The sequence below is a fragment of the Phalacrocorax carbo genome, chromosome 3 (assembly GCF_963921805.1).
Source record: "Phalacrocorax carbo chromosome 3, bPhaCar2.1, whole genome shotgun sequence".
Classification (NCBI taxonomy): domain Eukaryota; kingdom Metazoa; phylum Chordata; class Aves; order Suliformes; family Phalacrocoracidae; genus Phalacrocorax; species Phalacrocorax carbo.
This window is the reverse complement of record NC_087515.1, coordinates 119,579,176-119,590,154: the sequence shown is the minus strand read 5'-3', so window position 1 is coordinate 119,590,154 and position 10,979 is coordinate 119,579,176. Positions and strand designations below refer to the sequence as shown.

The following is a 10,979-nucleotide window of genomic DNA, read 5'->3' as shown; positions in this document are numbered from 1 at the left end:
CTTTATGGGACAGTTATTTTTCCTTTGTCTGGTCTAAACTTTCTCCTTCATAACTGCTGCTTCTTGTATTTTCTACAAGGAAATACTTAGCTTAATATGCCAAGTAAATTGTCTTGCAAATTTGGATAAGCCCCTCCAAAATCAGAAAGAAAGAATTGTTCATAACAAAACCCTGATGTTTAGAAAATCAGCCCTTTCCTTCCTCATATAGTATAATTCCTAATCAGAATTATTTTAACCAGCTGAATCAAAGCATATCTATGCCTACTCCTGCTCTTCTTTATGGCTACCCCATTTCAGCAATTCACAGTTTCACTAAGCATGTGGAGGACATGAAGAGACATTAAAACTTAGTGGTGTGACAATGTTGTGGAGGTGTATTAACTCAGTTGTCTTTCATGCTGACTCTGCAGTGATAAAAATGAGATGAACCAGTGGGTAAAAAATACATAGAGATATAATAACCAATCTGCTTCTTGCCTACTCATCTCTGGCTTCATGATGCTGAAAATCTCACTGGTTCAGCCTGGGGAAAGAAATCTTTCCATAATCCTACAAGAGTTTACAATCTACCGTACAAATCAAAGTAATATGGAAATCAGCAGATAAGCACAATAACACATGTGGCGCTAAATGAAGTCTCTTGTTCTCTCATGGGGAGGAAGAAAGAGACTTATTTGTTCAATATACCATTATAAAATTATCTAGTTTTAGGAAGAAAAAAACAACAGAGAGCACATTTTAAATTCTTATCTTCTGCTTTTTTTTTTTTTGTGAAACTTATTGATGAATAATTTAGAACTGTGTTTTAGCTATTCTCCTCTCTCTATGAAAATGTAATCTGACTTAATTATGTGTCATCACAGTAATAATAGTAAAAGAAATCCACTCCGGGGATGAGTAGAGTATATAGTATTTTATGAAAAGTCCAAAAGACATTATTTTAATTTATACAAAGTGGGTTTTAGCACTTGAAATGTTTTTATTCACAAAATTGTTTCCAAGCACTTTGCAGGCCTCCTACCAGTAAGGGGAGTTGCACAGCAGATGAATACAAAGGGAAGTGGCAGCCTTCGTTAAAGGCTGACAGGCTGATCACGAGGATTTTATGCACTTGTTCACGAACTTAAGGTTGTTAAGGAATATTTTAAGCACCAGAAACAGACAAGATGGAAAACTTCTATTAACCCAAGGCAAATCTATTTAGTTGACCCTTATCCATGGCACGTCAACAAATCCATGCCGCACAATTAATTAAAAACAAAATTAGCAACAGCTTTTGCTGTTGTTTCTTCAGCCAAGTGGAGAAGTGTGTAAGGACCATTTCAAATGAGATCACACCAAGATAGTATTTAAAGATATCTCCTAAATCCAAATTCATGTACACATTTTCATCAGAAGTAAAGTAGACTGGATACATACACAGTGACTCAGAGGTGTAAAGTCATAAACAGTACAGCCAAGGGCAACAAATATTGCATCATCTTGGACAGAGGATAACATTTTTATTTTGTAAAGGTACAGTAGCACATATCACCAAACAGACATTCTGTTGCTAAATGATAATAGCCACAGTGGCTAAAACTAACCATTGTGTTACTGAGAGAGATGAGCAACTACAGAAAATGAAGCCAGCAGCTTTCCTGCTCTACATGCACACCTTTTCTTATGTGAAAACTCCAGAGCTCCTTTCTAAAAAGGTATATTCAGAACAATTTTCATCATAGTTATACTATCTTTTATGTCCAGGTCACACATGCCTAGGGAGTTTTCTGTATTTCCTGATGGAGAAAAGGATCACAGCCAAGTAACTAAGATGGCCATCCTGTGGAAAAAAAAAGAAGTTTAATAATCAAACAATAACCCAGCTCATTAACTGTAATTGCTTCTCTCCTCAGAGAGCTAACACAAAACAGCCTTGTTTTCTAGCATGGAGCATCTACCTATTTTGAGATGTAATCTCTAAAATTCAGAAGGTTAAAATTTCAAATATTAGTGCAGAAAAACCTGATTTATACATACCACGTATTCATTGTTGCCTAGACTTCATTAAAACTACCATGATTAGTTTCTAAGAGAATCCATACAGGGGTGATTTAAAATGAGAAGCTGCTGGAAAACAGTACTCAAAGTTAATTTTCCCTTGTTAGTCCTTTTATCCTGTAAGTTTATACCAGACATCAGTTGCTCAATGGACTGTGGTTATTGCAAAAGGGCCAGAATTTTGTTCGGCAGTCTAAGTTACTTCAAGAAAGTTCAAATGGACCAAGATAAAAAGTGAAGCTCAGCTTTCAAAAATAAACAATTATTTCCGGCAATCATTAAAAACCCCTTCAAATGCCTTTAAGGAGGAAAAATTATCCTTCTGAAGGCCAAACCAGCAAGCCAGTGCAATGAGCACACAACTGTGCACCCAACCCCTCTAATCACACTGGGGCAGATGTTTAGTGCCAGCCCTCTTTACTTAAAAGCTTTTTGAAGACCTTTAAGTTATGTCACTTACTGTGCCAGCCATGGCTTGCTCTCTTTCTTCCTTTCTTCTCTTAATTTCAGAGAAAAGATAGATTATTGCCATTCTTTTGTCATGGTTAAATAATTAATGTACTGGGCTCTCTATTCATGTCACAGTCTCAGTAATGGCCTTTGTATTATTTCTTCTAGCAATATATGCAACTTGGAAGTATTATTGTAATATAGATTAAAAAGTGGTTTCATCCAAACTGAAATCCCCTTGCATATAGTCTCTCAAAATCAATAATCCCTTTGGAGGGTTAGAAGCAGATTTCAGTTCAGATTACAGTTTTAGAGAAAAACTCAAGGAGGTTTTCATGATATTGAAGCTAGTTCAAGCTACAATGAAAACTTGCTTTCTTTTATGACAAAATTGATTCACAGCAAACAATACATAACGCATATGTGAAGTCTGCTTATATACCATTTCCTTAGTGCTATCAGGCTTCCACACATTCAGGGGAACGGAGGAAACTGTAAAGTACAAGACACTTCAAGTTTTGGGTGGTTGATTTTCTTTCTTTTTTTTTAGGTTCATAAAAAGTAGCTTTATAAAAAGTCAAAGGGCAGAATGAATGTAACTAACTACGCTAATTGCATGGCGGGTTTCTCTGCATATCACAAGGGAACAAAGCAAAGGAAAAATGGCATAAAAAATGGGCCCAGGAAAAGAAACAAAAAAAAATATACCATGACAGTCTGAAAGAGCTGCTGTAGAAGAAGGAAATAATTCACTGAAAAGTTGATGCTGAAAAGAAACAGAAATGAGTGGGTTGAATTGATGGGTGTCCTTTCTCCCTTTAGCAATGCAGAGTTCAGCTGAAGTAAATTGAGTGCAGACTGTAATGTCAGAAACATGCATAGAAAAATGTCTCGAATGCACCATTGTCTTCTGTGAGTCCACGATCCTCTTTCTTTCTCCACTTTCAGCTTTGATTCTCCATTTATTGTTTGATTGGTTTGGTGTTTTAATTGACATGAATGTGGAAGTGAGGCTAATAGGAAGCCAAACAAACAAAATGGTTGTAAAATACATGATTTCTGGAAAGAATTGGTGTTTCCTGATAGGATTTAGTCCTTTCTCTTTAACCCCATCTTACTGCTGTAGGTTGGCTGTCAGTAGACTGCTGGGTAAGTAGGATTTTGGGCATCTAATTTAGAAACCTAAGCTTAAGCAACAAGAACTTCCTTTGCAAACCTCCAAAGGCACATATTTTTCTCCAAACTGCTAAAATGAAAAAGTGAGCTCCCACATGGTCATGTGGGAAATCACGTGGCCAAGGCTACTCTTGGCTGTATGTTGCCTGGTATGCTGGTATGTCTTATGGGAAGAATCAGCATGCTAAAGAACCAGCAGACACTTCACATGTTCTGAAACATGCAGCAACCTATATAAACTTAGTATTTGATTACATTATTTTTTCAAGAAAAATCATTCAGCTCAGGAAACAATCATGAACAAACCCATGATTTTAGCAGCACAATTCCCATTTTCTAGATAAGACAGTATACAGAGATAGTTTAGCAGAAATTGATGCACTTAGCATTTGCAGCCTCTTCCTAGGGCTTTAGGAATTTCAGGGCACAATAAAGGTAGGCCACCAAAAGATCCTAAGGCTAAATATATGGATCAGACATACCTAAACTGCTAATATGATCACTGTTGTTAAAAAAGTTTTAAGGAATTAATGTGGTTGCTCAGATTCTCACAAGGAACCTACCATGGCTCATTACTAGTTGATGGGAGATTAATGTTGTGGAAAAAGGAGAGACTTCATGGAATTTATTAGCTTGCATGAGACATCTCTGAGATAGAATGAGAATACAAAAAGGGTTAAAGACTGCTGCAAAATCTCCTACTGAGATAACTTGTTATACAAAAGGGTAAGTGCTAAAAAGCTTTCAAGCACTGCCTCACCTGACAAGGTTGGGAAAGTATGTATTATCTGAAAGGCAGACCATACTTTTGAGAAGTAAGGAGGATGATTCTTTTTTGGCTTGCAAATGTCTACCTATCAGACAGGCGGGGATTTAAATGGGAGTGTTCATTTGTCTGCTGCTGAGATGGACTTACTGGAAACAATTTTAATAGACAGCAAAACGATAGTTAGAGTAGCATGAGTTCATCTTTTTTCCATTACAGAAGGTCTCACATCTGTGTCTCTACTCCTCCTCCCAAAATAAAAAATATTTTAAAAATTCTGAAGGTAATTCTTTTTTTATCATCATCACTATGAGCTGCTGGATTCATGTTAATGTTAAAGACAGCATATTTATTAAACTTGCCTTATTAAACCCATGGGATCAGACCTTGTCATTAACTTTAACTTTAGACCAGCAGCCCACAGGAACAGCTGGGAACAAGGCCATGGGTTTAGAGTCCAGTGTACGGAGCTTTATAATACACAGGAACAAACAGTTCTCTGGGATAAAATGAACTATGTATGAAGTCACGCACTCTATGCATTGGGTTTTCCAGTGTACTGTTTCAGTGCCAAGCTATGGAAATTCGCTACTGTCTTAAAGGCGTGGGTTACCTTGGGAAGGATGAATTAAAACATATGAAATTTCAGAAGGTAGGGGAGTGGCCTGAGCACATGGGACAAGTCTGAATGTGGGGCCCTGTGACCTTAGGTGCGCAGCTTGCCCTAGATCATGCTATAACTCTATCTTCTCTGTTTAGATAATAAAATTTTAGGCATTACATCACAGGATTGTTGAGGTTGGCAAAAGCCTCTTGAGATCATCTAGTCCAACCCCACCTCAGGCAGGATCAGCTAGAGCAGCATTTTATCCAGTCGGGTTTTGACTCTCCAAGGACAGAGACTCCATGAACTCTCTGGGTAACCTGTTCCTGTGATTGACCACACTTACAACTAAAGAAAAAAAAAATTCTTGTGTTCAGATGTAATTTCATCAGGTTTAATTTGTGTCCATTTCCTCCTGTCATGTCACTGGGTGCTAGCTGAGAAGAGCCTGGCTCCCTCTTCCTTACTCTCTCCCATCAGGTATTTACACACATTGATAAGATGCCCCTAAGCCTTCCCTTCTACAGGATGAACAGTCCTAGCTCTCTCAGCTTCTCCTCACATGAAAGATATTCCGGTCTCATAATAACCCGTGTGGCCTTGTGTCGGACTTGCTGCAGTATGTTGATGTCTCTCTTCTACTGAGAAGCCCAGAACTGGACACAGTACTCCAGCTGTTGCCTCACCAGTGCTAAGCAGAGGTGAAGAATCACCTCTTTCAATGTTTTCTGTGAGGGTGCTTTGCTAGATCATGGTCATCTTGCTGTCCACCAGGACATCAAGGTGTTGCTCAGCAAGCTGCGCTCCAGCCAGTCCGCCCCCAGCAGGTACTAGTGCATGGGGTTAACCTTCCCCAGATGCAGGTCTTTGCATCACCCCGTGTTGAACTTTGTAAGATTTCTCTCTGCCTATCTCTCCAGCCTGTCAAGGTCTCTCTGAAGGTGTCACAACACCAGGTGTACGACCCTGTCCCCTCAGTTTTGATCATCTACAAATTTGCTGAGGGTACACGCCATCTGCCTGCCTTTATCCCGTTAAGGTTACATGAGATGAACTCCATTCTATGTGTGCACGTGTTTACAGCATCCACCTTAAGTGACCCTGAAGTTAATGCAGATATATAGCTTGTTATAATGTAAATTAATAAAATAATAACAGCTATGTTCTGTAAAGCTTCCTTACCCCTCAGAAAGTAAAGAAAGCCTCCATCAGAGCAGAGAAGTGACAGTCAAACATCAAGAAAATGAGAGAAAGAGAAAAAAATCAGCCTGGAAGAAAAATATTATTCCTATAGAAAACTGAGATCTTGTCCACAAGAAATTCAGCAAATCGAAAATATTAATAAAGAGTATGAAGCTAAGATAGATTTCTTAAATTTCACAAACCTTATGTAGACACATTTGTTCAAAATTTAAGTGGTTAAATTTGACTTAGTTTAATTCATTTCTAGTATGTATTAAACAAAATTAAGGTCGTCTTTACTTCTAACAAGGCTGTCTACACAGGGATTTAATGCAGCTGAAGTGTGAACTTTAACATTTAATTTGGATTGACTTTCCTAAATGTCCCCATGCAGAAGAGTCCTATTAGCTTCCACAGTGGCAAAAATTAAAACCAGACAACAGGTAATGGATGCTAGCCAGGTAATGGTAAAAAGTAATTAAAAGAAGACAAAGAATCTTTCCAGAAGGAATTATGAGAAGCCACAGATTCTGGCCAAGAGGTGATCAAAGCCATTACCAGCATACAGGAAAACAGCCAGCAACAGATGAAGGGTAATCATAAAACAGATCAAATACTGTCAGTTAGAGACTGGCATTGCAGAAGATCTGGAGCACACGAAAAGACACAGAATTACTGTTTTTAAATGCCCAGATGGAGCTACAAAAAAGGAAGAGAAAAGAACAGCTAGACTACTACAGATAGTCAAAGAAATGGAAGAATTTTTAAAAACCAGAAGATTCTGTTAGCTCTAGAAAAATTAAGAGACATAGTTAATGTGCCTTTAGAGATGCAGATGTGTCAAAATTGGAAGCTGGAAGACCAATTGCCTTGTAGAAGGGCAAGACACTTTGGTTACAAGTAATAGTGACAATGGGGCCTTTCACCTTTATTTCATGGCACAATGGAAAGACACTGGGACTCATATTGTACCTGCTCAGGTAGTAGACCTATTTAGCACCTGTAAGGGAAACAGTGACTGATCCACGTAGTGCTTGCTATTTATTTCTAACAAGTAATAAATTGTACAGAAGAGAAAACTGAGCAACATTTCTCATCTAAATAGATTCCAAAATAAAGGAAATTCCTAGCCAAAGTAATCATACAGCACCATAGGTGTATGATTTGACTTCTTCTGGAATGGTTCTCTGCACCTGTACAGAAAGACTCATTACAAAAAATTACAGCTTCACCTGTTCTCCAGATGGGTCACAATGACTGAAAAGTAAAGCTACAGCTCCACTGATGAGTTTTCCTATCAACTCATGCTGTCCCTTGTTGCAAACAGCCCAGGGAAAGATGGACTAGCCAGCTGACACACTGGGTAGGCTCTTTCTATAATGCCCATCCATCATTCTTCTGTATACTAAAGAGTTCTGAAAATGCTATTTTTTCAACATTAGCAGCCAAATGGGACAACTCTTCTGAAGCATTGCCTTTGTCTTACTCTCCAGAGTGAAATACTTTTTTAAAAAGAATAAGCATCTGATACTTTTTTCCTCACAAATTTCTGACGCCATAATATAGACTAGAATCAAGCAGAACCACATCAAGGAGATAAATAGCTTTCCACAAGGCACCTGCCTCCTTACCTTACATGCTCAGGTCCAAAGCAGGAGATGAACAGAGGCAAGCTTCAGCCTGGAGACCCCTTGGTAGTGGAGCACAGCAAGCGGTATGAAAATCTCAGACTTTAGTGATATGGCAGTGGAGTCTACACTGATAAATTGAATAGTGCAGGAGATCAAATATGAAGAAAATGAAATTAATTCTCAGTGTTTGGGTTAGAATTAGAAGAGTGCAGCATGAACAGAATCTGAGAAAAGCTTCATTTTTAATTTGGCCTCTCTGTCCAAGAGAGTTATACATCAGTTTTGCCTGTGTTCTCAGTTTAGCTGAAAGCTTGGTTTGCCATTTATAAGGCATAGGTTGTATGCAAGTATATTTCTTTACCCACCACTAAAGTGCCAGAAAAAATATAGTTTGTAACCAAATTTATGCCAGTACCTGCTCTTAGAGCCCTCATCTGTTACCTTGCTAAAATTTCACACTTCATAAAGTAGGAACTAAATCTAGCCATATGCGATTTATTCTTGCTTAAATTAATTTACAGCAAAAAGACTTATTTATTTCCTGCCTTTGGTATAATCTGATTGGCTTTTGTGACAGCTGTAAAAGGAAAGCTGCTAAAAGAGACAATCACATCCGACAAAGAACATGCTAATGAAGTCAGGCTTTCTAAAGGGAAGTGATTTTGACAGATTAGAAATTATAGCTTTGTATGGATACTACCCAAGTTGTCAGCCCCTCTTCCCACAGTAACAGCAGGCTCTGTTAGATTTGAGGAACACTCTGTCTGCTCATCATGTTATATAAAATCAACCCCTAGCCATATCTGGGTGATTTCCTACAGTGAAAGACTCGGAAACAGAAGGTAAAAAATCCCCATTTGGCACCTTAATCTTCTAATAATGATGCAACCTTACTGTACCATCTGAAAAACATGAATCAACACTGAGCCCACCCTTCCACAAATAGAACTCTTTACCCTATAATGTGGTGATCTTTCTCTTTCTAATTGCTTCTTACAGATTTTTAAAAGGCACTTTAGTCCTTAAGTGTAAAATTTGCATTCAAAGTACTGTACAAAGAAATACTAACAATGATTTTGAAGTAATTCTTTCTGACAAAGAGCACAGACTTCTGATCACACACCATTGGAGAAGATGGAAGTGTACATGGAGCGTTTTTCTTCTCTCATTAGCAACCATTAGAAACCCACAGAGGGAACATAATGACCAGTGGAAAAAGGGCAGAGCAAACTTCAGTGAACAAAACAGATGTTTAGTGCATATAGTTATTATCCAACACCAGCATCAAACTAGTGAGTTTGGCCATTTAGGGCATCTCCTAGGAAACCATCAGATAACATTAAAAGATATTGACTAACATAAAAAGAGCTGCAGGGGAAACGGTGTATGTTTGATAGAAATGGGATGTGCTTCTAAATGCAGCAGTTCTAATTTCTGCTGAGGTAAAAAGAAAAAGGATCTATTTTTCTAGGTGCATATTGTGGTTTTGGTAAAAAGGCTTAAAATTTGCTGTACGTTTCTGTATCTTGACATTGCAGTCTTTAACTAAGCAGCATATAAAATGCAGTGCAAAAGCACATCACAAAGCAAAGGAATATAAGTACCTCTTAAATATGTTGCAACTTGTATGTCACAAAACATTGTTTGGTTGTTCTTATTATTTTGTTTTTCCTGCCAGTTATTTCTGGCTGGAATTTTCCACATAGTCTGAGAGTTATAAAACTGGCAAAGGTATTGGGCACTTAATTTCCATTATGGTCCTTTGAGGAAACCTTCTTTTTCACAATACACCAAAAAACACTTTAACTGACCAGGACCAACTGGTAGTATATCCATCACACCGTGTAAACTGTTTTCACTCATAACTACATTTCACCTCTGTGTTTTGCCCAGGAAGAGAAGGCATTTGATTCTCTGATATATTTTCATTTCCCCTATCCAATTTTGTGTCTAATCAACAATGTTTATCGCCTGATAGTTTCTTTTTAGAGTGTTAAGGACAGCTTTTCCACTGTGATTACTGTTTTGCCCTCTCTGCAGTCAGCGAGCGGAAAGGTTAGCTCTGAATTTGGCTAATGAGAACTTTGCTGATCTGTTCAAGTTGGCTGTTACGCCTTTTGGGCATGACCAATCAGAGCATAAAGTGTCAGGAGATTTGCTGTCCCTCTCCAGCCCTGGTGAATGGCTTCCTGGGGTCTACCAGACCATCAATTCTCTGCCCAGTTCTCTATATCTGTGGCAAGGGATAGTGGCACATACTCACCTCTACATAAATCACAAACTATTAATGCATGTTTTGTTCCTTCTTCAGTTTGGTACATTTGCTTAATGTGTCCAGGTCAAGTTGTATCATCAGTTTAGCTGAATACATAAAACCAGGGGGGAGGCCATAATTTAAATCCAGGGACAGAGTATGAAGAAGGGAAACACTTCATGAACAGTGGCATTTTATTTTTTCTGAATTGAGACTAGTCCAATATACACAGAGTTCTCTGCAGTACAGCTGCATTTGATCAATAATGGCAGTTTTAAAGGCAACCAACCCAGCCCCTGCATGCCATGGAGTTAAACTTGGTAGAGGGTTGGGGAGAACTGAGGAGCAGATCATGGATCCACTGCTGAAAAGATCTCCCCTCTTAATCTTTTAAACCATACAGCTGTCCCAGCTTTCCCTAGCTCCTGTATAATACTCCTGTACATATCCCATATTTTCCTGGGAAGCTACGCACATTAGTGCACAGACTATCAGCAAGGCACCAACATGCTGCTTAGGTGTCCCTATTTTTGGAGGTGATTGTCATCTGGCTAACTCAAGGATCAGAGGTTTATGGAAGGACAAAGATCTGCCTTCTTCTAATTTGACCCAAGAGACTCTGTTTTATAAGAGACAAGCTATCAAAAAACCCTTTCTGAAATATAAACCTACCTGAACTTCTTTTGATGTTTGTGTTTTATTTTCCAGATGGAGCACTGCCAAATAACAGCTGCATAGACAGTTAAGCTCAATCATTTACAGAACTGCAAAGGGTTTGATTGATCAGCTTAGATGTCAGCAATTTTGTAATATGCTTGGGCACCAAAGGAGCAGAGCAGGTTGGGAAATGCAAAGGGGAAAAAATATTGTGTA

At 38.4% G+C, this 10,979-nt stretch overlaps 1 long non-coding RNA gene across 1 annotated transcript in view; it reads right to left on the bottom strand.

The window, feature by feature from the left end:
- Positions 1–1,161: 1,161 nt before the first annotated feature.
- LOC135312903 (uncharacterized) overlaps positions 1,162–10,979 on the bottom strand; it is a 51,703-nt gene continuing 41,885 nt past the window's right edge. The window contains exon 4 of the long non-coding RNA XR_010372525.1: positions 1,162–1,825. This is a non-coding gene — a long non-coding RNA (uncharacterized LOC135312903). The remainder of the gene's footprint in view (positions 1,826–10,979) is intronic.